Raw genomic sequence first — 26,787 nt, 5'->3', positions numbered from 1 at the left:
TATCATCATCCACTTAGACCAACATAAACCATCAAACAAAAATTAACAATCTTGCCAAAAGATAAATAAATAAAATAAAATCTGGTATGACCCATTAAACCGGGTTACCTATCGTCCTATCCTACCACCCGAACCAGCCAACCCATACTCAAATGGCTCACAAGTTAGTGAGTTAACGGGACCCGGTCCGACCGGCTGGTGATGGAAACCAAATGAAAATGAAATAAATGATGCAACATTATTCGACTAAATACGTTCAATCTGAACCTAAATTCGGTCAATCTGAAAGTGATAGAAACCCATATGACACAAGGCCCAAAATCAAGAGTAGTAAACTCTTATGTAATTTGGGCCACAGAATTATATGGTGCAACCTATGTAAAATACAAGGCACAATATGTAGATAGAATCAAACTTGAAACCAGTGGCAAATCCAGAAAATTTTTCCAGTGGGTTTGTTTTGATATATTCTCACTAATTTTTTCTAAATCATACAAGGTTTTCACTAATTTTTTCCATTTTTTCAAAACCTAGTGGGCTCATATAAACCCACAAAATAGGGCTGGATCCGCCACTGCTTGAAACTACAAGCACCTATATAATAAATGTTGGGTGTAAGCTTTTTGTATACATGATGAAATTTGTAATATATATTGCTTGAATATTAGATACTATGGTTGTAACTCAACCAAAGTACAATCTTAGTGATCTGTTGAGTATGTGGTAAGGAACATATATTATTGGATGGTTGTGCCACTATGCGACAACTAGGCCGGGTTTGAAGTTGTGGTTGTCCGATTAAGAACGACAAGGGATGAGGAAATTATGAGTGTGGGAAAGGACGTAAGACGGTGGTCTAAGGGTCCCTAGTTGTGCTCAGGGTTGTGAATGTCTTCTGATGATCATACTACTAAATTATTAAGAACTAAATTTGGCCAATAATTCATGAAGTGATAAGAGACATCTATGATTTCAATCATTCATTCAGATGTGATAGTCCAAAAGTTCATTATCTCATTTTTAATAATTTAATGGTTCTTCCCTCCTATATGTGCAATTAAGATTTGAAAGGAACAAGTTATTGCCAAATGCCAATAATAAAAAAAATGTTATATAAATAATAATGCCCTAGAAACATCCATCTGAAACTATGAAACAATATGCATATAAACACAGAGAACATATAAAGAAAGCATCAGTCCTCCACATATTGGACCATTGGCCTAAGAGAACTTATTTCATATACCTAGTAGAATCTCAACTCCTACATATCTGTGGTTAGAAACAACCTTGCTTTCTTATTTTTATCACTGCTATTTTTATGTATTATTTTCTACAACTTTATAGATCGTTATAGAGAAATAACAAACATTAAAAAATAGTTTTAATGTTTTAATTTTAATCTAGAATTGGGCCTCATGACGAAGAAGTCTTCGTTGTAACGCTTAATCCTTTAAAAAAATAAGACGGTTTTCTTATGGTACAATTATAGGATTTAAACTCAATGAGTACAAAACAAAACAAAATCGTTTGTAGCAAATCGTGAGAATCTCATGATTAATCCATGACATTTTTTTAATATGTTGTTTACGTGGGTTAACAAAATAATGAATATGAACTAGTAACATTTATGTGTTAGTTTTTTTGTATAAATTTTAGGGACCAAATAGGTGCCATCTTTTTTATTTGTTGTTGGGAATCTGGATAAATACTTAAATTTAAAACTTAAGGTTTATGAAAAAGAGTTTCTGATAAAAGATCTCAAAGGATTTACATTTTCTTTTATAATTATTATAACTTAATATATACTTACTCTTACAAGGATATCATGTTGCTAGTTTGCTATATTAGATTGCAAGTTATTAAGAAAAAACAAATGAAAATATAAGTAGAAATCAGTTTTTTTTTTAACATCTATGTCTAATTTTACAATGTTGTCTATCGTGAGACTTGAATACTCACTCGATTTTATAGGAGGGACATCATTTCTCACACCACGATGTCATCAGGACAAAGGCTCTTTGATTATCTTTTTTATTAAATGCACCTTTAAAATAGTTGAAGCATTTTAAAAACAAATCCTACAAAATTAGTAAATGAAAAACTATAAATTTGAACTCCTCTCTTGCAAACGCCATTCTAATCCTCACAAACCCAAGTTCCCAAAATAAATTAAAGCTAAGTTGTTGTTAGGGTTCCTTTATTAAAACACCACTAACACACTATTTAGACATTGTTATGTATCATGCAAACCGTATAATAACTTATGGATGATGGGTCATATGAAAAGAGAAAAAATGTCATAACTGATGTATTAGGTCCTTACGAGATGGTGTATTTGTGATAGTAAATGTTTGACTTACACTGAAATAACTTATGTGGTCACTGACAAAATCATATGACTCATATAACCGTTTTTACATGATCATATATATATATATGATGATGATTTCAGGTTATTTTCTATAGCGTCAATGGTTATCTATAGGAACATGCCATCACCATCCAATACATAAAGTAATATCATATCCAACTATCAATGCACTCATTCATTACTTTTATTTTTATATGCTTTGAGTTAATAAATATTTATTTATTTTAGTAAATTCGAGTTTATTTATGAATTATCATTTTGCACTAGCTCAAACTCAAAATACCTTCTCTATCAAAAGTCGTTACCTTTTTCTTTTCTAAACAAAATAAAAGTAACAATAATAGGTCTTTTATTATGCATATATAAATAGTAAAATTAAAATTAGTTAGAAATGATGTAATTAGTCCATAACAGTTTTTTAGTTGTCTAATATAAATGAAGTTTTCTCTTAATAATACTTTATGTATAAATATCAAATATTAATAAGATTATCAAGACGAAAACCTTCAATCCCCAACTTATATTTAACGGGACGTCAAACAGAAAATTAACAATATATTATTTGTGTCAACACATAACCAAATACCAAATTACCGGCTTTATACACTTTGAGAAACATCGCTATCCATAATACTTTGTCAACCGCAAAGGTATAAAAAAAATATTTGCTTTTTTAAGCTCACCTAATCTTCCACTCTCGAGTTCAATAAAGTATACACCAAAAGGGGCAAATAAAAATTTGATAAAAAAAGCTGTTGGAGATATAATATATTAATTTTCATGAGGTGACTTTGGTGATATTTGTTTACATTGTTTTCATAACAATGAATGGTGTGTGTACTTTATGATACCTTCCAAAGATTCTTTCTCATGGAAATATGCATTCTTGTGTCCACACAAAGAGATAAGGGTTTGTTTTATTTATTTTACTAGATTAGAACCCCGTGTATTACACGGGTTGAATAATTGCAATATTATATACTAAATAACAAAATAATATATCTTTAAAAACCTTGTTTATTACAATGGTTGAATAATTTTATATATTAAATAATAAAAAATTATATCTGTAAGAGACTCATGTATTATACAGGTTGACTAAATGTAATTTTATATACCAAATAATAAAAAAAGTTATATGCATAAAACTCAAGTGTATTACATGGGTTGAATAAATGTAATTTTATATACCAATAATAAAAAAGTTATATCTTTTAAAAATCCCGTATATTGTACGGGTTGAATAAATCTAATTTTGTAAACCAAATAATAAAAAGCAGTTATATCTTTAAAAACCCGATGTTGTGGATTACACAAGTTGAATAAATGTAATTTTAAGATACGTTATTTAAGAAGCAAATCAGCTACAATTTGAGTGGTAAAATGTGGTACCAATTCCGACAATTTGATTTATAAATTATGTATTGAATCGATATATATATATATATATATATATATATTAATAATGAAAATAAATAATATATTAATACAGACTTTGATTTTCGTGATAAATAATTTGTATTATTTAAAAATATCTTAAAACAATTTAAATTGGAGGATAATATTTTATTAGAAAAAGAAAAAAAAAATCTTTTAAACATTCAAAGTAGGATAAGATCTAATATTAATTTATTATTTATTTAATTAATATAAGATATGTAGGAAAATGATACGGCAAAATCAAAAAGTTGATGCCTTCAATTAATAACATGTGTTACACATTGATTTCGTATTACACGGGGTTATATAATAGAATTTTTATAATTATAAAATGTGTGCGTATGTATAACCTTTTTATAATTCTCTTTTAGATGTGATTACTTGCTCATTCATGAAAAGAGTTAATTGCTCGGATGGTCCCTGTGGTTTCATGTTTTTTCATGTTTAGTTCCCACCTTTTGAAAATAGCAGGTATGCTCCCTATGGTTTGTCATTTTGTTACTCGGATAGTCCCTAAGTAGATGTCACTTAGTTTGGAAATAGCAGGTATGCTCCCTATGGTTTGTCATTTTGTTACTCGGATAGTCCCTAGAGTAAATGTTTGGGGACCATCCAAGTAACAAAATGACAAACCATAGGGAGCATACATGTTATTTTCAAAAGGTGGGGACTAAACGTGAAAAAACGTGAAACCACAGGGACCATCCGGGCAATTAACTCTTCATGAAAATCATTTTAGATGCGAACCTTTATATTATAAGCATCCCATGAAGCATCGAGATTGTTAGGAAAAGTTATAGTAATCAAGTAAAATTTAATAGCGAGTATGTGTAAATAAATACTAACCCTTTTAGATTAATATCTATAAAAGTAACCGTACATTATTTTTAACTTCCACACGTTTAGATGAAAACTATGTAACCAAAGATAAAAATGTAATATTTTTTAAAGAATTAAGCATACGGATTAAGTATACGAAAACTAATAATAGATCTTTCAAGATCAATGGTTGTTTTGACATAACTTAGATTAAGATTCCCGTATAAATATATTTACTTCAAATTGTTTGTTATATTTTTATTATCTAATAGATAATGATTATCTTTAGTTATAAAAAAAATAAATATTTATAATTAAGAGGCGGGAACGCAATAAAATCGATAGCTTCAATTAATGACACGTGTACCCCATAGGTTTCTTTTATTATATGTATAGATTTACTTTTCTTATAAATATCGTGATTGGTTTTTGTATGTTTATCAATGTTGTCATGAAAGTACTATAATAAGGCTGGACGGTATAGGCTAGAGTCCTGTTCAGCTCGGATTGATAACGCTCTTCACATCATTCCACCGACGTCAAAGAGGGGCATTATGGTGTGGTCCGCCATGCAAATAGTGGGCATGAGAAGTGAAAAACAGGAGACCCACTTTGCTTGTTGTCGTGTACCACCATCTTCATCACCATTTTGACCGGAAAAACGGTCGGCCAGCCACGGTCTCCATCTTCGGCGATTGCTTGAGCGTTTTCTCTAGAATAACGGTCTTTTTTTAGAGTGGATAGTAGGGGTGAGCAGAAAACCAAAATAACCAAACTGTAACCGAAATAACCGAAAAATCCGGACCGAAAAAACCGAACCGAAACAAAAACCGACGGTTCGGTTTTCGGATTTTTAATAACCGAAAATTTCGGTTCGGTTTTCAGATAATCATTTTCAATAACCGAAAATAACCGAACCGAACTGATAGCTTTTAATAGTATACTAAATCCATATATTTTTATGTTTAAGTTGTTTAAGTGTTTACCCATGCTACTAATAATTATTAATTTTATTCTTGTTTGTTAAATATTTATAATAAGAACATTACCACGTTTATTTATCATTGAAATTATCCATTGTTTATAAGAACTAACAAAGTTTAATATAAAAATTAAATGGTTTTCAAAGTATTATAAAAGAAAACGTCTTAACAAAAACTTTGAAGAAATATTAAAATAGATTAGAAGGTTAAATTTATATGAATAATATTAATTTAAAAGACTAAATATATTAACTTAAATGTAAACATTTAAGATCTTAAACTTTGAATTATACTTTTAATTTTTGAATCTTACATAATTTGTTTCAAAAACCGAAAAACCGAACCAAACCGTTGCTAAAACCAAAATAACTGAAACCAAAAAACCCGAAACCGAACGGTTTTTAAAAACTAAAAACCGAACTTTCGGTTACGGTTTTGGTTTTACCCAAAAAACGAACTGAACCGAACCGTGCACACCCCTAGTAGATAGGGTTTGGGTGGGAATTTATACAGGATAAGTGATTGGGCTTATGTGCCGGTAATAGGGGATTTAGGCTGGTGTTTATTTTTAAAATAGGTCAAAAGAAATATTAAATTCAACATATATGAGCTCATGTTATTTTTTAAGGAACCGACACATTCTCAACTCTCATTAAGTCATATTCTATAGGTTTTTTGTTTCTTAAATTAGAAAAAGGAAAAAATAAACAATGATTGGAAAATGATGATAAGGGCTTTATCTCATTGCATGACTTGCATGACAGTTAACAATAAAGTTTCATGTCCATTTGGCGTTGATGTGGCACTTATGTGGCGTCATATAGCCTAAGACTGTTCACTATGATTTCATTTGTTTTCACTCTATGTCACTCCCACATCATAATGTATATGTCCATTCACTAACACATCACCACCTCACTTCCATTCATTTTTTTTACTAACCCCTGCTATGGTTTCATCCTCATTCACTTCAGATCACTCCACCTCTATCATTTTTTAATCACCACCTATTTATTAATATTATATTTTTTATAAAAAAATTTATTGATTAATTAATTTAAATTCAGTTAATTAAATAAAACAATATAAAATAATTCAGTTAACACATAAATATTATACATACTTAAGCCTAATTAAACACTACCTAAGGCTATATGGTATGGTCATGAGCCAAATGACGATCACCCTCCGCGTCAGCGTCATGTCATCACATCCTCATCCACCACCATCCACTTCCTGTATTTTAATATATTTTTATTGAAAATTTATTAAATTTAATTTATTTTGATAAACAACAAATTTATTTAACAAGTAAATAATGAAACTACATAACAATCAAATAATAAGAAGACATAACATTCAAATTTAAACTACTAATTTAAGAATAATAAAAAGAAAACTACTCGTCGTTGTTGATCCGACCGAATTGCCAAACATGTTCAATCAAATTTGAACAAAGATGGTTATGCGTAGACTCGTTGTAAACGCCCACATGTTAGACTCTTACTATGCCTATATGTTAGAAAATACATGTGCTTGTATTTTACTCCCGAAACCGTAAACCTTGAATTGGGCCCAATACCATTAATGATGTCGTTGAAAACATCCGACTGACCAAGAACGTTTATGTTGTTATTCGAACCTGGAACACCAAAGACAACATGCCAAACATAGATGCCACGACTTCTAGATTAATGTGGGATGACCATGATCACCTCGGGTAAATTGACCTCGCTATGCATTAGAGCAATTATGCGAAGGCCAATGCATACAATCGGTTCTACCAAGCATTCCAGGAAAAGCATGTTTACTTTCGTGTGCATGGTACAACTTTAGGTGTCATTCTTTGTTGGTTTTCGCAATACCTCTTGCTGTATAGCTTAACCAAACCTTTGCAAAACTTGTACAATCGTGAAGTTCTATCAGTTATCTTCAAATATTCATCCCACGTATCGCTATTAGTGCCGTAAGCCAATTGACAAATTGCCGACGTACACTTTTGTAAAGTGGTAAATCCCCTTTTACCTCTAGCATCCTATCTTAATATGAAAAATGGGTCAAAATTTCATTCATGTATATCGGGTTTTTGACAAATTAATCGGCCACCAACCTATTATGAGCACATTTTTTTGCAAAAATATAAATTACACTAAAATATAAATCACAGTAAAAAATATTAACATTACAAAATATAAACAATACTACAAAAAATATAAACAACACTTCAAAATGTAAATTACACTCAAAATTATTAACACAAAAAATATAAATTACACAAAAAAAAATTACCTCCCTGGTCCCTATTTAAGAAATTATTCCGTGTTTTACGTTCGGATGATTTTTCTTCTTTCTCTAAGGCTATAGGGTGTGGTCATGACCCTCATGGTCACCATGATCCTCCACATCGACGCCATGTCATTCACTTCTAATCCATCATTCAAAACCACTACCCTAAGGGCGTGGTCATGACCCAAACCACTATCTTCCTATTTTAATTTATTTTTGTAGAAAAGGAAAATGAATCATTGAAAAAGTAAAGTAGGTTCATGGTTGCCATGGTTTAATCCATGCCAACCATGGTGGATAAAGGAAGGGGATGGTGTAACAATCCATTAATGATCCTATGTGGCATTGATGACCCAACTCATGCTCCCCATACCGTTTAGCCTAAAACTACTTGCGTTGTTTCCGTTACCAAGCTAAAAAAATCATTTATTTCGTCGGAAGAAGTTGGTGACACCATGGGTTGAGATATTGTAGATTATATAGAGTTGAGAGATGTAGAGAGTAGAGAGAACAAGAGATTGATTTTGTAAAAAAATGGTGTGATTGGGTTGTTAGACTATGCGTAGTGGGCGATATTTTTCCAAAATTTGCCACCAAACACGCCCCTTCCCCACCCCCTGGGCATTATTGGGCGTTATTTTTCAAAAAAGCCCCCCATGCGTTTTTTAAATCACGCATTGTGCAAAAGTGAAGGGCCAATCACATTTAATCTTCCTTTTTCTTGGCCAATAGCTTTTTTTGTTGGGTTTTTTATTTTTATTTAATTCTCTACACCCTTTTAACATAATGCCCACAGGCCACATCCCCACTACACCCATTTTAGAAAAACGCCCAATAGTGCCCCTTGCTGACTGTACTGCCACATGGCGGAAAACGCCCAAGGGTGGGGGCATTATTCACCCTTACCACTACGCATGGTCTTAAAATAAATTTAAATTAGGATTTTTTTTTTTAAAATTTGATCATTTGCAACGATCAAACGCATGGGAGTTTGAAAAAGTTGGTGTGTGGTTGTCATAGAAATTTTCACACAAACCACCGTGGATTGATGAGGGGGCAGCGTTCCATGCCATTCACGTCCCTGGTGGCAATTAATGACCCAACCTACGCCCCCATACTCTTCATACTATTAAAACAATACTTAAACATATTTAATCAAAATAAATTTTAACGTGATTGACAAATATGTATAAAACATGTAGAGTAAACCTCAATTTTCGTCCTTATGGTTTGCTGATTTTAACATTATCAATCCAGTAGTTTAAAAATTGTATTTATCATCCAATAGTGTGCGAATTCTAACACTTCTAGTCCACCATTCTAATGGCCATCCATTTCTCTGTTAAGTTTGTGGGAAAAAGACAATAATACCTCTGGACTTAAATTGTTATTACAAAAATGTTATTAATACACACACTCAAACATGTACTCACTCTCTATACATTTTCTTTCATCCTTCATCTCCACTGCCACTCCTCCATAGCTGCACCACCTCATCACCACCACTCCACCACCGCTTCCCATGCACCATCATCCTCCACCACTACCATAGCCACCCCCCTATCAACACCACAACCACCACCATCACCACCACATCCATAGCCATTGCCATCACCACCACAACCACCACCATCACCATAAACAACCACCATTACCTCTACCGCCTTCACCATCACTATAACACCCCAGTGTTTCGGAAGTCAAAGTCAAAGTCAAGATTGAAGTCAAAGGAAGAAAAGATTACTAATTGCAATCTATCTCTTCTTGGTCAATTCCTGTTTTGACTTCTTTGACTATAGATAGTCTATTTTATGTTCACGTTAGTTGTATTATGTGGAGTAATTAAGCATAATCGCAGTAATCGAAGTATATTTATCGCTAACAAATCGCTTTACGACTGTGAATAATAGGATGTAACAATGCGATAAAGTCAATTAGACGCTAATTAATCAAATCTAATCAACATCGCGCTCGCAACTCGAATTTCGCATTTTGGTGATTGTTATACGTGTGTGTGTGCCTTATGTGTTACTTGTGCATGCTTATTTGCATTATGTGTGGTAATCAATCGAATCGCAATCAAACTCATCGCAATCGAATCGCAATCGCAAACCAAATATGAACTAAGGATGATTGTATGTAGATATAGTATGATAATTAGTGGAGAAGAGATAGCGCGCGATATGAGTGGTTGGGATTAAAAGTAATTTGAATAGGAAACTCTATCGTATTCGCATTGCTCGCAATCGAAATCGAAATATCAAAAATCGTCGCGCCGCGCACTCGAATCAGATGCCAGCCGGCCGGAATGCCATCCGACCGGGCTGCCATCCGGTCGGTGTGTCATCCGACCGACCTGTCATCTGGGTGTGGTGTCATCCGACCGACCCACCTTTTCCTCTTTTGGAATCCTATAAATACCCTTGTCACTTTCATACTTTCTACTTTTGGAAATCCTCTGTCCGAGCAGCACGTGTTCTTCACCTTTTCTTCGATTTCTCTCAAACCAGGTAAGATCTCTCCCTAAATCTTGTACTTTCTTGATCTACACGCACTCCTACACCTTTCTATCTTTTAAATCTTCACTTTTAACCGTGAAATCACCAAGATTCAAGGGTTCTAGGATGATGTCATCATGTGTTCTTGAAGAACTTCATGTTTTGGCCTCGATCCTTTAAGAACAACTTGAATCTAACCGAATTCCACATAAATAAACAAAGATCTTTCATAGATCTAAACATATTCACGGTAAAGGGGATTGAAGGAAGGTTTTTCCAAATTTTCTTTCAACTCTTTTACACTCAACGCACGCAAACCGACAGGATCGGATCTCGTTCTAACCTCTACTCGTTCTTAGTAATGTGTTGGCTCAAGACCAGAATCCTATCCGCGAGACCATCGATTTCAGGTTAATCAAGAACGACCGACTTGAACCGGTTAGCTGGTTGAACGTTGGGTGATTCCTGTTCGGTCAGGTTACCAGGTTCGAGTCGGGGTTCTGTTGGTTGACACGTTGTCAAAGCGTTTCGATAAAACTACAAACGATCAAAACGACCAAGTGAAAGACGAATGGAACGACCAGCACGGAGTGCTATCCGACCGGACTACTGTCCGACCGGACAGCCATCCGAGCGACCGGCTGCCCGAACGACCGACACTTTGGGTCCCACACTTAATCAACTTCATTTAAAGTTGAGTATTGAACGAATTGCTTTCCGATCGGAGTACCATCCGACCGGATTACTCTTCGGATCATGAGATACTTGACTTCAACACTTAATTGATTTTTCAACATGTTCAATGCACCAGTGATGCCACCCGACCGGAGTGCTGTCCGATCGAGTGACAACCTGCTGTGAACTTGTTCTCACTGAAGTGTCAACCTATCGGAGTACCGTCCGATCGACCGACCTGAAGGGTAGGGATACTTCAATGTTTTCAAACGCTACAACAAAAACTTCAAAAGTCAAACCATCATATACAAACACATCCTTCTCATAGGAAGAAACAATCCACTCGAATAGTCATCCAACCGGACTACCGTCCGACCGGATAACCATCCGAACAGATTATCATCCGCCCGACTGGCCGTCCGATCGGATAGCCATCCGACCGGACTACCACTCGACCCATCAACGCTTATTCTCGTTTTATGTGCCACTTACCATTATGCTATCGAACTATTCAGGCTAACCTTACTCTCAAGCGCTCCCTTCAATCCATCAACCGCTGTGAGTATACTCGATCCCTTTTTGCTTTAAGCACTTTTGGGTGTTACATACGTTACTTATACGAAATCACATCGAACACACTACGCAATATTTTAAACGCTAACCAATACCGCATGTTATACGTGACTTAATGAATGCTTGTTTGTTATGTTTACACATGGAATGCTGTCTACCTGCCTTAATGACGATAGTACTATAGTTTGGACTCAACACCCGTTCACTCGGGGGTTGTTAAGGACAATTATTTGCATGGATTACAGTGGTGATCATGTATTACGAACTGCCTTGGGCAGTCAACCCGCAGTCATTGGTATCGATAGGTCCATGTCGATAATTAACACGCTTCGTTTTCCTTTGTGTACGTGCTGGTTATGCGTAAACTATTTCGAACTCTATATGCTATTATCAAACTTGTATACTCGCGTTTACACTATGTGTATTGACTTTTATTTTAACGTATGTGACAGGTAATTAGGATGCTTATCTGCTAGGAAAGCGAGGCTATAATAAGCTTCTAGAGGCCAACAAATAGTTGTCTGTACAGATGTAATCAAGAGTCTCTAGAAGTAGATAAACAATTGGGCTACTTAAAAATCTGAGTTGTCGGAATAGAATTAATTGCCTAGATTTTGTTTGTAATAATTTGTTTACCTTTTGAGACATGGTATGGGACATGTTATTTTAAATTGATTGGTAATGATAATTGTTATGGAAACTTCTGGACAGTCTGTTTCGCTCAGTGCCATGCCCCGATGATTCCGCCATCGGTTGGGGTGTGACAATCACATTAAACCGATGCCATCGTAGGTCACAAATCACCTCTCTAATTCTCCCTCTACTTTCAATTACACCACCACACCCACCATAGCTCTGGCGAGGCTTCATAGCTTCATTCCTTACCACAATACGAGGTAAATCTTTTATCAACCTACGCATTTTAACCTACTGATTGAAAGCCCTAAGCTTTTATTGTACTCGGTTATCACAAAAATCAAATTTCGGGTTTGAACATTGAGGTTTTTCTAGGGTTTTTAAAGATTGAAGAAGATGAAGGAAATAAGGGTTTTGAAACTGAAACACCATCTCTCTTCTTTCTAACTTTCTTCAAATTTGTGGTGGTGGGGTTAGGGTTCAGATGTGATGGGGGTGGGTTGTGTTTTCAGATTTTGTTTGGATTGTGGTGCTCGAAGCTAGGTGATGGTGGTAGAGTTCAGATGGGGATGGTGGCAGGCAGTGGTGGCTGGTAAGCGTGATGGCGGGGCTTAGGGTGGAGGTAGGTGGTGGCGGCAAGTGGTGGTGGTCTTTGGTTTGTGAGAGTGAGAGAGAGAGTACAAGTTTGTGTGTGTATTAAGAAAGTTTTTGTAATAATATTTTAAGTCCAGGGTATTATTGTCTTTTTTCACACAAACTTAACAGAGAAATGGATGGTCGTTAGAGTGGTGGACAAGAAGTGTTAGAATTTGCAAACTATCAGATGATATATGCAATTTTTAAACTATTGTACTGATAGTGTTAAACTCAGCAAACCACAGGGACGAAAATTGAGGTTTACTCAAACACGTATTAAACAATGTTCGTTCACATAGTAAACGACTTCGTAAAGTAAACTACTTTAAGAAAAACATGTAACATAAACAAACAACTTCTATTATAAAATAAAGAAAGAAAATTGTTTAAGGTGATGGAGGTGTTCATGTAAGTTAGATTTTTTGCAATCATTCATTGAATTTCACTTTTATCATCGTGTAAGTTGAATTTCACACACACACACACACACATATATATAGGGTGAGGTTCCTGTAAAAAATACCTTTTTCGTGAGAAGTGTGAGAAGGCATAGAAATTGACATATAGCCATCATGTTTTGGACTTAGGCATGATGTTTTGGGTTGTTTTGGAAAGAAAAACACCAAACATAACAATTTAAAACACAATGCAATGTATTGTGGGCATGAAATTTAAAAATCAACAAAAACACACTGCTTAGCACTAAAACACACTACTTAAAGTTCTTGGCATAGTGTTTTAATTTTTAAGCCTAGAATTCATTGCATTGTGTCTTAAATTGTTATGTTTGGTGTTTTTCTTGCCAAAACAACCCAAAACATTATGCCCAAGTCCAAAACATGATGCCTACATGTCAATTCTTATGCCTTCTCATACTTCTCAGAAGTAACATATCCTCACTTCTTTTGATTTCTAGATGTTTACAATATAAAAAACATCACGGATCTGAACGGTTTAGAACGCGATCAAGGTGAAAGAGGAAGAGATTGAGAAGAAATCGGAGGTTAGAGAACGTGTTCAAGCTCAATTACGACGAATTGAGGAGGAAATGATGGGTTTAGCGACGATTTGTGAGGTTTGATTTGTGGTTTGAAGTGTTAATTGGTTGAATCTGGTGAAGATTTGTTTGAATTTTAGGGTTGTATTGAGATGTGAAATGGGGTTTTTTTTTGCGTGAAAGATGACAGAGAATGTGAAATTGTATGTAGACCAAAATACCCCTGCGCGTCTAAATTAAAAATCATACGTGGATGGCTAAGATTACTTCCTATCCTTCCTATCAAGATCAAACTTCATATTTGATCCTTACCATGTGTTTAAATTATTTATTCTAATAACTCGTATTTTTTCTTCTACTAGAATGTGTTTAAATAATATTCTTTATATAGTTCTCAACATTGTATGATTAAAAAAAAACTAATTTTGAAATGAGAAGTTTCGGTTTAATGTGGGTGAGACATTTTTCATAAACTTTAGGGTAAATTACACTTTTCGTCCTTTATGTTTGTATCGAATTGCAATGGGTATCCTTTAACTTCAATAATTACAGTCACAGTCCTTTATTTGGAAAACTCAGTACACTTTTCGTCCTTTAGCAATAACATGGTTAAATTTTTCAGTTAAGTTTATTCACTTAAGGGCATTTTAGTCTTTTTACTTAATTATTTATAGTATAAATAAAAAATAACATTTAAAAATTAAAATTTTATAAAACCAAATATAAATACCTATCTTCTTTCTCTCTCACACCTTTCTCTTTCTCTGTCTCTCAACAAACCAGCAGCCACAACGATCTTTACCATCCCTGCAAATCTGAGCCATCCCAAGGTCTTCCTCATCTAACATCTTACAAATATGAACTATTTTAAGCTTCAATTCAACTTCTAAAACATAATCTTCAACATCCACAAATCTGGTCTTGTTCAGTTTTCCGGCGCCGGTGCTATTGGACAAGTCTGTCAGTTGATCGGTGTTGTTGTTGATCATTCAATCGTTTTCTCTTCGAATCTAAGGAGGAAAAGCAGACAAAGAACTAGTGTCTGAAAACGAGTAAGGAATCATAAATGCTTCTGTATATGTGTGTATATATATTCTATATCATAGCAATGGAATCTCAGCTTTAATCTCATCCGTTTGCGTGAAAGTAACACGGACTTACGCTCGATAGATTGATTGAATTGCATTTGTGGTGTTTCAAAAGGTATTTGTAAAATTTGTATCCTAAAATTTGATCTGTTTGTTCTTATTTAGTTTCAGTTTGATGTGCATAGAGTAAATTGATTGTATTATTGTTACTGTTAGTATTGATAACTCTAAAAGGCAAGAAATTTGATGTTCATCTTGTTCCTCTGTGATACTTAATGAGGACACCATGTGTGTTGTTAATCTTCCTGGACTTTTGTATAGAAATTGATGGCTGGTGTTTCGTGTAACGTGTAAATGGTTTCTTAAATACGGGTTGCTTGATGCTTTGATTGATTTTCTATGTTTAGAAAATGCTGGTGGGTCAGATTTGGTGGTGGTGGTGGCGGCGGCGGCGACTGGAGTTAGGGGTGGTGGTGGTGGTTGGAGAGACAGAACTGATATTGAGATAGAGAGATTGGGGGTTGTTTATTTATTTAAGGGTAAATTACATTTTTCATCCTTTATACAAGTAAAATTACTAACTTACCCTCATGTGCAAGTCACATGACTAGAATTAACTGAAAAATTTAACCTTGTTACTGCTAAAGGACAAAAAGTGTACTGAGTTTTCCAAATAAAGGATTGTGACTATAATTATTGAAGTTAAAGGGTATCCGTTTCAATTCGAGATAAACATAAAGGACGAAAACTGTAATTTACCCTAAACTTTATTAAATGTAAAGAACCATGAAGTATGAATACCATTGTAAAAAATGTATATTATTTAAGAAAAGCTGGGAGTTATAATTTCATGCCATGCCACACAAAAAAAAAATGTTGTGGTGAGAACTTGTGACAAGATCCCTTCATATCTGCAAATTTGGTCATCATTTCATGCCACATAAAAAAAGTGAAAAAGGAAAAAAAATTAATAAACCCCACCAATAAGGGGAAAAAGGTAGAATCATTGCCACCCAAAAAAGAATTATCAGATTTAAGAAAAAGGTAAATAAAATAATGTGAATCATCATTGAAATTATTTAAAACATAATCCTAATTTTTAATAATTAATTTTGTTTAACCAATTATGTTGTTGGATCATAATCCTAATTTTTAATATGGAACAAATCACTTTAATTAAAAGGCACATGTAAGCTTCTCCTTATTTCCATAATATAAATTAGCAACACATTGTTGTATTGTGTTGTTGTATCCTAAGCATAGAGTATTTTTCAAAAAAATATATATATATATATATGATTTTTCACTTTTAACCCAAAGGTTTTCATCTTGTGTATTTTAACCATCTTAATTTGTTTATTTTTAACCCAAAACTTTTTATCTTTTGTAATTTAACTCAAAACTTTTTTATTTACAACTTTGGTCCCCCATACTTTTTATCTTTCGCAAGTTTTTCGTTTTACGTTTCGTTCTAAAATTTGCAAGTTAATACGTCGCAACGTGCGTGTGTGGTTCAACGTTTTTGGTCTATTTTTAACATTTGATAGGTATGTCGCAACGTGTCTATTTTCCCCCTTTGGCAGGTTCGCCGCAACGGGCGGATCCTACATCAACTTAGTTATTCTTTTCTACGTTATTTTGCGAGTTAACACGGCGCAATGTGCGTGTGTGGCTCAACTTTTTACGTCTATTTTTTCCATTTAACAAGTTTGTTGTAACGCGTGGGTCCTAAATCAACATAGTTATCTTTTATATGTTTCAGACTTATTTCTTCACATTAACACGCCGCAACTTCAGTGTCGGTCACTATCAGCGGTGTGACATTAATGTTATTTGGGATAGTTTTAGCCCCCCCCCCCCCCCCCGCCGCCGTCGCCGCAACGTGGGGGTGCTTAATTCTAATTATAGTATAATGTTTTAACAAATGTAACAGATAAAGAAAAGATTACATGTCAGTTTGAGTGTTTGAGCGAGGCCCTTTTCATCTACATTTAAAATAATATATTTTTACATAAAATCCTTTTAACCCATTATACAATACTATATTCCTATAATGGGTTTTGTGTAGGGGTGTAGTTCACAAAAATTTTCCTACAGGTTCGGGAATCTTTCAGGGTTCAATTTAAGGATTCTACGGGTTCGATGGTGAAATTTCTACTAGTTATCATAAATAGGAAACATACGTGTTTAATACAAAACAATTTTTAAAGTAAAAAATCGTAGGAAGTGTCAGATATATGTATACGTAGTGAAGCAAATCAAACTCACGTTCATTCAATCACAATTATGGAAAGGTCAATTTAATACAACAGACTCTCTTATATATAGACAATGTCAACATTCAACTATTTAACGAACTTGCCTAATTACCCTGCTAACTCACTATAACTAACTCGGTAGACATACTCACTAATATGCCCACTCAAGCTGAATGAGGAGAATCCACGTGAAGTAGGGGTGAGCAAGTTTAGGTCCGGACCGAAAATAACCGAGAACCGAACCGAAAATATACCCGACCCGACCCGAACCCAAGTACCTAGGTATTTAGATCGGTTCCAATTTTTCATATAAAATAGGGTCGGGTCGGGTCAGGTCGGTTCTCGGTTCTTTTCATGGTGAAACCCGACTTGGACCTATGAACCGGAACTGACCCTATATTTAGGGTAGTGAATCAGTTCTGTATTTTATGTTTGATCGGTTCTCAGGTCGGGTCGGGTAATGGTCGGGTCGGGTTTTTCCTTTTGCTCACCCCTAACGTGAAGCTTGGACCTAAGATACTATAATGCACCAACAGTGCTCAGAAAATGTAGCCTGAATACCCAAAAAATATGTCAGTTGTCCCAAATCCTTGAACGCAAACTGGGAGTTTAAGCGCCCAATCAATGTGCCCGTATGCTGGGTAAACATATGCAGCAAAAGTATCTATGAAATCAATGTGCTAGCATGCTCAGTCAACATACATAGCAAAGCATAATTGAAATCATGTACTATATGTGTACTAGTTGAACTTAGCAAGTATATGTCATGAAAAGCATGAAAGTAACAAGTAGGCACATGTGTATCACCCCAAAATATTTGAAAGCGGTAAAAGAGGGGACTATGTACTCACTTGAGATTGCAAGACATCCTCTATTAAGTGAACTAACAAAGCTCGGGCAATCAAGGAATCAAGTGGCACCTAGTATTGGATCACTATGTTAATAATCGAGGCCTAAATCGGGAGATAGGATAGAATGAGGTCTTGTAAACCAAATGAGTGTTGGAACTCATATGATATGGTTTAATAAAGCCTACATTCTGATTTGAACCTATCCTAAGTGCTTATGACCCGTTATGGTAGTTTACGCTACTTTAACGCGTCATTTGCGCAATGCGTGTTCGGATGGTCTAACTAGCCTTACGATAAGTATTGTATGCCCTAACATGTTTAATAATGTTGCATAATCAGTTTAAGTGTCAAAATTTAGGCTGCATATGCTTAAATTGAATTTATGCGCAAAAAGGGCATTTTGGTCATTTTCCTAAGGCATATAAACTACCTATCATACAACTAATTAAACGAAGTGACCATAAGGTATAACCTCGGAAGGTTATTCCCTATACAACTATGGTCACAAAATATGTTTGGTCGGATCCTAATGATCGACCAAACGGGACGAGTTCGAAAGTCTAAGCGGTTGTTTAGATCGCTTGACTTACGACCCTAAATAAGCACTAAACTAGAAGTGACGAGTTAAATATGTTAAAACATGTTTAACTAAGTTAGAAAACTGATTTGATATCAAAACAAAGTGTTTTGATACCCGAAAATAGTTTCGTCGCAAAATGCACATAATCGTGCATTTTGACCGAAACTTTGACTCGTCACTTCGACTAGTCAACGTGGTAATCAGTATGTATATTCATCGCAAGGGACTATAACCATCGTGATTACGCTCACGTTGCAAAGTTCAAATGAACTTTGTCTTGACCAAATCATGGTCAAAGGTGAAAGTCAAACACTGCTTGACTTTTTAGCTTGAAATAATGAACAAGACATGAAAGAACACTTGCAAGTGCTCTTAGGCTGGAAAAATGACTAAGAATGCTCAATTAGGAAGCCTCCAACAAGTGGTAGCCTCCAAGTAGAGCAAATGTTAAGAAAGAAAAGAATTGAGCAAGTTGTGAATGAAATGGATGGGCTATTTATAGTTGTTCTTGAAGATTAAGATTATGACAAGTGGATTGTGTGATGATCAAGGAACAATCTCAACCATACACTTGTTAGGACCAGGTTTCAAGCCTTGTGGAACACTTAAAATGCCACAAATATCACCAAACAATCAAAGAAAAACAAGGTGCAACAGCTGAGAAGTGAAAAGGAAGGTTCTGCTGGTTCTGGCCACTGCCTACGGACCATAAGGATCGTCTGCATACGGTCCGTATGCCAGTCAGCAGGGGCCAAAGTTTGAAAATTGACAGCTTTGGTCCCTGAACTTGTTTTGTCGCGTTTCGGCACTTCTAGCACCCGTTAAGCCCATTTTCAAGCTCCATGATGAAGTTAAAGTATATTTAACTTGAATTATGCTCAAAAATGTCATGGATGTTGGTTCGTTTGGCTGTACGGTTGTGTTTTTCGGTTAATTACGATGAAAGTCGTAACGGACGCGAAAACGACCCAAATTGCGAAACGAAAGGTATTTTTGCATTCCCATCACTAAAATACAATATTTTAATGATTAAAAAAATTTTTGGATGTCTGGATATGGTCAGAACGCAAGATATGCACGCATATGCATACTTTCGTAGTTTTGACGCTTTTAGTCCCTGTGATCAAATAAGCGTATTTTCGCATACCGAACCCCTCAAAACTTATTTATAAACTATGTTAAGGGTATTTAGGGTATGTTTAGATTATTATCTTGTTTCGAAGTGTACGTTGCTATACGAATTGGCAGACTTTTGCAGTTTGTCGCAAATAGTCCATGTGAACGAATAAATTTGTTTTCTCCATACCAAACCTTTCAAAACTTATTTATAAGTTATGTAAAGGTTATTTAAGATATATTAAGCTTATGTCACTGTTCCGAAGTGTATGTCATGTTAAACTGATTACGTTTACGCATCAGTTTGCGTATACCTTTCAAGAAAGCGTTTAAGAATTTGAAATCGAACAAAAATCATAATGTGCAAAATGTTAAACATAAATAAACAAATATTGGGATCAAAACACATTGTTTTATTGATAATTGAATTGTTTAGGGTTATACAATAATTACACAAGCACAGATGTCACACGACGCGGGCTGGTTATGTTGACCGACATTGACTTTTACTTCGTTGCGTCATGCGGTAGGTGTCGTTTCTTCAATTCTCGTGCCGTTTGATCCTCGTTTCGTGTATGTTCCATCTGAAGGCTTGGTTTATCTCATATTCGCTTGTTTTCAACTCTTATCACTTCCGGAACCCTGCAAAACACACAAGCTCAATAATATACAAAACCAAAGATAAAACGACACAAAACAACCCGAAATATAATACGAAATATACACGTAAACAGATGTAGTATATGGAGTATATTTAGGTGAGAGTTTATCCACATGAGTATCACCGAGAAATGGATAACACAAACACCCAAATGTGTGAAGAAGAGAATAATCGGGACGCGAACCAAATAAAATCTCGTAAGGAGATGAGTGATGGAGAACTGATGATGGTAACCAATTAATAAGAAAAGCTGTAGTGGCATATGCATCATACCAGAATTTATTTGGTAAATCAAGCATGAAACAATAAAGCTCTACCTACCTCAGAAAGATGATAACTTTTCCACTCATCAACCCCATGTTGTTGGGGTGTATAGGTGTCACACCCCAACCGATGGCGAAACATCGGGGTGCGAGCACTAAGCGTTCAGATTGCTCATGAGAATCCATAACACTAAATAGTTTCAATATAAATTAGATTCATTTCATGCAATTGTCTAAAACAACATCAACCACCAAACATAGTTATCAAACTAAAACAAACATAATCATTGTTTCAAGTTTCTAGTTTTAGCTACGTGGAGTATCTAAGTTCCATCCTAGCTTGTTTCACGATTCCTAGCATCCTGTCAGCTTGCAACATGTATTAAAATAAAGTCAGTACAAAAATGCACTGGCGAGGATACAAGTTCGAGTAATAGCATAATAGATTAAAACAACTCATATCCATCGTGTAAATGATACAAAAATAGTTTCAGCCATGCTAGTGTTAGCAGTCCAACAAGTGATAGCCCAAGTATCCCGATGCTTTAGTGTTTTCCCAAGTCTCAAGGAAAACTAGAATCCTCCTAACAATACCCCTGGGAATAATGGGGAGGTGCATCTCCTATAGCGCTACTATTGTTAAGGCGGAACTACACACTCTGGATTAAACGTCCACATAGCACAAAGAGTCTAGAATCAAGAATCACAAGTTTCACATACACATAGGATAGAGTTTAGGTTCCAAAAGTTTCTAGTGTCATTGTTTAATAGAATACATGTTGCATCCCAAGGTTTAAAACAAAAAGGGATCGAGTATACTCATAGTGATTGCTTAACAGATTAACTGTTATTGGATCAAAGGGAGCTCTTTTAGAGTTAGCCTGATTAGATTACAACAGGTAAGAGTCGGGCAGAATAATGAGATTCAAACCAAGTGTCGGAGCAGGTATCTTGATCGGATGGCTGTTCGATCGGATGGCTATTCGATCGACTTGCCATTTGACTGGGATGACTATTGTGTGGGGGACGGAATGCCATCCGATCGGATGGTCATCCGTACAGATGGCCATTCGATCGATTGGTCATTCGATCCAAGTGTTGAGATTTCAAATTGATTACCAAGTTTCTGAAAAGTTTCCAAGTGTTGAAGGGTCCCAAAATGTAACACCCCGAAAATATTAATGTTATATTTTGAACTAAATATCAGTAATAAGCTATGATAAAAGACTAGGGAAGATAACCTAGTTAGTTGGTATCTTAACATAATATGACAAGTATGATTAAATTGCCCTTTTTATAGTTTGTGTATAATTAAGGGACCAAACTTGTCAAATCTGAAACTTAAATTAATAATTAGTAAAATAACACACCAAACACACACCTAAGTGTGTGTTTGATCGACCAAAACGCAGACAACAAGGGGATTCCTCCCTCAAACCCTAACATTCACAAAATTCACCAATTGAAGGTTCAAATCAAGTCCGAATTGAAATCTGAATATAGATTTGTGATCACCTTGGCTAAGGGATCGTAAGGTATGCGAAATTTCATGATTTGGTTCTATCTTAAATTTTGATGAATTCATGAGGTTCAAATCGAAGCATGCATGATAGTTGTTTTGATTAAATTAATGTATAGGGATGAACCCTAGTTGATTTCTTGTTGAAACCTAGCTCAATTCTTGTAGAATGCATAATCACCATTAGAGGTGATATGAGGATTTTGTAGAAAAGTATGGAACAATTGGATTATGGAGTTGTCTTAGTGTAATTCGGGTTCTATAAAATAGGTCCAGAATTTACTAATGAGAAAATTATGTGAAGTTTGCCTAAATTGGTGTTTATCATGGTTAAATGACATATGTTGAACTTAATTATGAATTGTGAGAAATCATGCACATAAGATGCTCGATAAAATGCCTAAAAGAAATTGTAGACACAAATTGTGGTGTTTGGCTAAGTTAAGCTTAAGTCATGAGCCGAAAGGTTTTAATGATAATTGGCTTATGCATTTTAGGCAACACGAGTGAGGCGTCGGGAAGTCAAGCCGGTGCGGACACTCGCTTAAAAGGGAAGCTTTGAGGTACGTGGCTAACGCTTCGACAAAATTGATAATTTAGTTTTCGTTGTTAATGTTTGCTAGTTATGAACAATATAGGGTTGTAATGGTTTGGTTGCTTGAATGAGGGACTTCATGATGGCAAACCAAACGGGTTATCAATGATGGGTACAAACCGGGTAACGGGAGTACCTTATCCGTAGACCATAAACCCGGGTGTCGGGTAATGGGAAGAATAGTATTAAAAACGCAAACCGGTAATGGGAGCGTGGGCGTTGAAACAAGGGACCCAAAACGGGTCATACTTGTTGCAAAGGAGTGTCCCGTATTGCGCTTTGATGTCTTAAAAGTGCAAAAATTGGAATAAACGGGTCAAAACAGCAAAACAGGAAAATATGCAGAAGCTACCGTAAGTTACGGTAGCTACCGTAACTTACGGTAGGGGATGATCTCTTACGGTGGTTCTTTACTGATTTACGGCAGGCCATAGTTGCCCAGTGGCCACCGTAACTTACGGTGTCCACCGTAAGTTACGGTGGAGCCCAGCCAATTTTGTTAAACTTTGTTTGTTTTCATAGATTGAATCCGTTTTAAGCGTACTTTCGATTATGTGTAATTTCTAAGGATTCTCACACTAATATTTGTTAAATTTTCCAGCTTCAAGTATGTCGAGTGAGCGGATGATGATCAATTCAAGACTCACGAACCGAACACATTCGAGATTTAGTTCCGCAACTTTTGTCCTAGTTAATCATTAGTGAAACCTTGTAATAGAAGGAATACTTATGTTTCCTATTATTGTTTTTGGAAGGTTGATAAACTAGTATGTACTAAGTTAGAATTAATATTAATGTTTTGTTTTAAATTGATCATCAAAATTCTCACCAAGTCGGTAAGACTTAGTATAAATAAAATTAGAGTGTTACACAAAAACACATTGTTACCTCGGTCGGATGGCAGTTCGATCGGATGGCTATCTGATCGGATTGCCATTCGACGATTAAGGATTTAAGGTTTCAAAATATTTAAGGTTACGAGGCAAGTGCCACTTGATCGGATGGCGGTTCGATCGGATGGCTATCCGATCGGATTGCCATTAGATCGAGTTGTCTTTGTCCCGTTGATAACCTTGTAAAGTTTCTGAGTTTAGCGTGATGGCTTGATATGTATTAAGACAATGGTAATCACACCAATATACAACCGTTCTGATCGGACGGGGATCACCCCAGTCCGTCCAGTCGTCTACTCTTGGCAATGCTTATGTCAGAATCCGTACTCCGGTCATCTTCTCCAGTAACAATCCATTTCCAAGCTGACTCAAGACTAATCATCAAGTCTTTAGTCCGTTTAGACCCAGATCTCACCGTCTTAGGTAAAAGTTTTTAAGAAACGATGAAGATATCACAATTTTTAGTTGAAAAGTCTAGATTTAGTTAAGATTTAGGGTAAAACATACGAAATTCCTTAGATCTGAGTTAGATCTTGGCAGGAATGACATCACACCTTAGGTTGTACAAACCACCATGATGACGTCACCCTCAAGAGCTCAAATCTTAGGGATTTCATGGTGAAAAGTGAGATTTCAGAGGAGAATCATGTAGAGAATAACGTGTAGATCAAAGATGTACAAGAATCTAGTGTAAAACGTACCGAAATCACCGAGAAATGGAAGAAAAGTAGGAGTGCGTGCGTCTTGGTCGAGTGAGGCTGTCACATCAGCGAGAATGATGTGACAGGCCTATTTATAGTGTCAGAGAGAGGAAGTGAGGCGGTGTGCACGGATCGGATTGCACCTCGGTCGAATGGCCATCCGATCGGTTGGTCATCCGATCGGATTGCCATTCGGTCAATCCCATCCTTTCCGCGTTCTCGTCTTTGATTCGTTTTGCGAATTAGATTAAGCGTTGCGTTGCGTATTTATTGGGTAATAGTATCACATAACTAGATTTTATCGTTAACACAAAAGTTTCCATAGTTGTCATAGTTTCCGCCAGTGACAAGACTCCAGTCCCTCGTTCAACCAAGTCTCAAGTTTCACGAGCCTCAAGAGTCAAGCACCAAAGTATCAAGAGTCAAGAATCTAGATTCCAAGCATCAAGAATCATAGTTTCCAAGTACCAAGTATCAAGTATCAAGAATCATAGTTTCCAAGTATCAAGTATCAAGAATCATAGCATTAAGAATCAAGTATCATAGCGTAAGATTCACCAAGTATCAAAAGTATCAAGTATCACATAGTATAGGGGCTAAAAGAGACAATTAGCTAAAAGTCTAGGGACGCAGGCGTTACAATAGTGACACAAGATGTGATAATCAATACCAGAATCAGAAAGATATCTAGCCATAGGGCCACAAATAAGCTTAGGAGCACCATCGCACTAAAGATGTTTGTTGGTGGATGAGAAAAGGTTCTCAACAAGAGATCTAAAATAGTGAAAATAATCTACTGCTTGAGAACGATGTGTCAAAGGATAAATCCATGTAAATCCATTGAAATCATCAATAAAGGTGATGAAGTATTTATAACCAGCTTGAGAAATAACTGGTGAGGCACCCCAAATATCACAATGTATAATATTTAAAGGTAAAGTAGAATGGGATACAACTGATGTAAAATCTGGATGATTTCGATACACTACATGCAGTACAATGTTTATTTGTGGATTTATTTAACAATTTTAAAAATGAAAATCTAAATATCACAGAGTCTAATGGATGACCCAACCAAGAGTGCCAAGTCTTTTGAGAAGCAGGTGTTAAAGCAACGAGTGAGTATAGCTGATGTGGACTACCACACGTGTGGTGTAGCAGTTGTCCAGCAAGAATCTAAATAGATAGACTAAAATGTGAGAAAATAATAGTTTGGGGTGTTCAATTGTAATGCCCCAAAACTCAAACATTTAGTTCACTAGTATGTTTTCTTGTTATATGGCACGAAGTGGTTCAACTAGTTTAAATAACTTAGTTAAAATGTATATTAAGTAGTAAGGAATGAAGTTATATGACAAATGAAAAGAATGGAAAACATGAGGGACTAGACTTGGTATATGGAATTAAAGTTTTATAAAACAAACCTAAGTGTGTATAGTTTGTGTGTCGTACATGGAGAGAAAAAGAGGAGAAAATCCTCTCAAGAACAAGGATGCAATGTAGCTAAATCAAGGTCCAAATCGAATGAAAAACGTTGCATGAATGAAGATTTCTCATCATCTAGCCTTAATAAACATGTGGTAAGTTGTAGATTTGCATTTGGTGATGTTGTGATTTCATGTTATTATAAACCCTTGAATGAATTCTTGAAATTGAATGTTAATATGGTTAAACTTGTGTTAGATTCACTAAATTAAATTCATCCCATGAATAATTGAAGGGTATTGATGAGTTAGATGGAAACCCATCTACGGGGGTGAGGGTGGCGACATGGGTATACTACCTATGTCCAAGTCTTGTTGAATACATGATTTATTATTATGTGGTATCAGTGATTCTTGATAGAATGAATGACTGTGATATGAGGGAATACTTGTTTGTTGGTTGAATATGATGAAAGGAAGTATGCATTAGGAAGATTATAGAGGAAAGGCTTGTAAATAGGGTTGGATTTGTGGCCGCGCGTCAAGTGTTCGATGAAATGCCAAGTATAGATTATTAGGTGAAATTGTATACAAGAACCTACCTAAATGAATAGAATGTTTTGATTAGTGAATATGCTATTGAGTATTGATGACATTTATATGCATTCACTATTTGTATTCTTATCATATTTGATTGTATTTATTGATAAATACGCTACTTGTAGATATTGATGTTATTTAAGTGTATTCATTAGCATATGCTTCGAGTCCACATATATCCAATAGTGAATACATTATATGTGGATTCTAAACATACTTTAGTGTATCACTTTGAATACAATACATATGGACACTAAGTAAACTTTAGTGTATATAGTGGGAATGCATTATATGTGAGATGTAAGCGTACTTTAATGTATT

The 26,787-nt window shown here is 35.3% G+C and overlaps 2 long non-coding RNA genes across 2 annotated transcripts; both read left to right on the top strand.

Moving 5' to 3' along the window:
- The first annotated feature begins 14,666 nt into the window (after positions 1–14,666).
- Positions 14,667–15,311, top strand: LOC118479728. The gene is made up of 2 exons (XR_004860305.1): positions 14,667–14,747; positions 14,847–15,311. It is a non-coding gene; the product is annotated as an uncharacterized LOC118479728 (long non-coding RNA).
- A 10,582-nt stretch (positions 15,312–25,893) lies between these two features.
- On the top strand, positions 25,894–26,493 carry LOC118479727. The gene is made up of 2 exons (XR_004860304.1): positions 25,894–26,022; positions 26,163–26,493. It is a non-coding gene; the product is annotated as an uncharacterized LOC118479727 (long non-coding RNA).
- Positions 26,494–26,787: the final 294 nt, after the last annotated feature.

Source organism: Helianthus annuus, chromosome 6, assembly GCF_002127325.2.
Source record: "Helianthus annuus cultivar XRQ/B chromosome 6, HanXRQr2.0-SUNRISE, whole genome shotgun sequence".
Lineage (NCBI taxonomy): Eukaryota > Viridiplantae > Streptophyta > Magnoliopsida > Asterales > Asteraceae > Helianthus > Helianthus annuus.
This window is presented reverse-complemented; position numbering and strand designations above follow the sequence as displayed.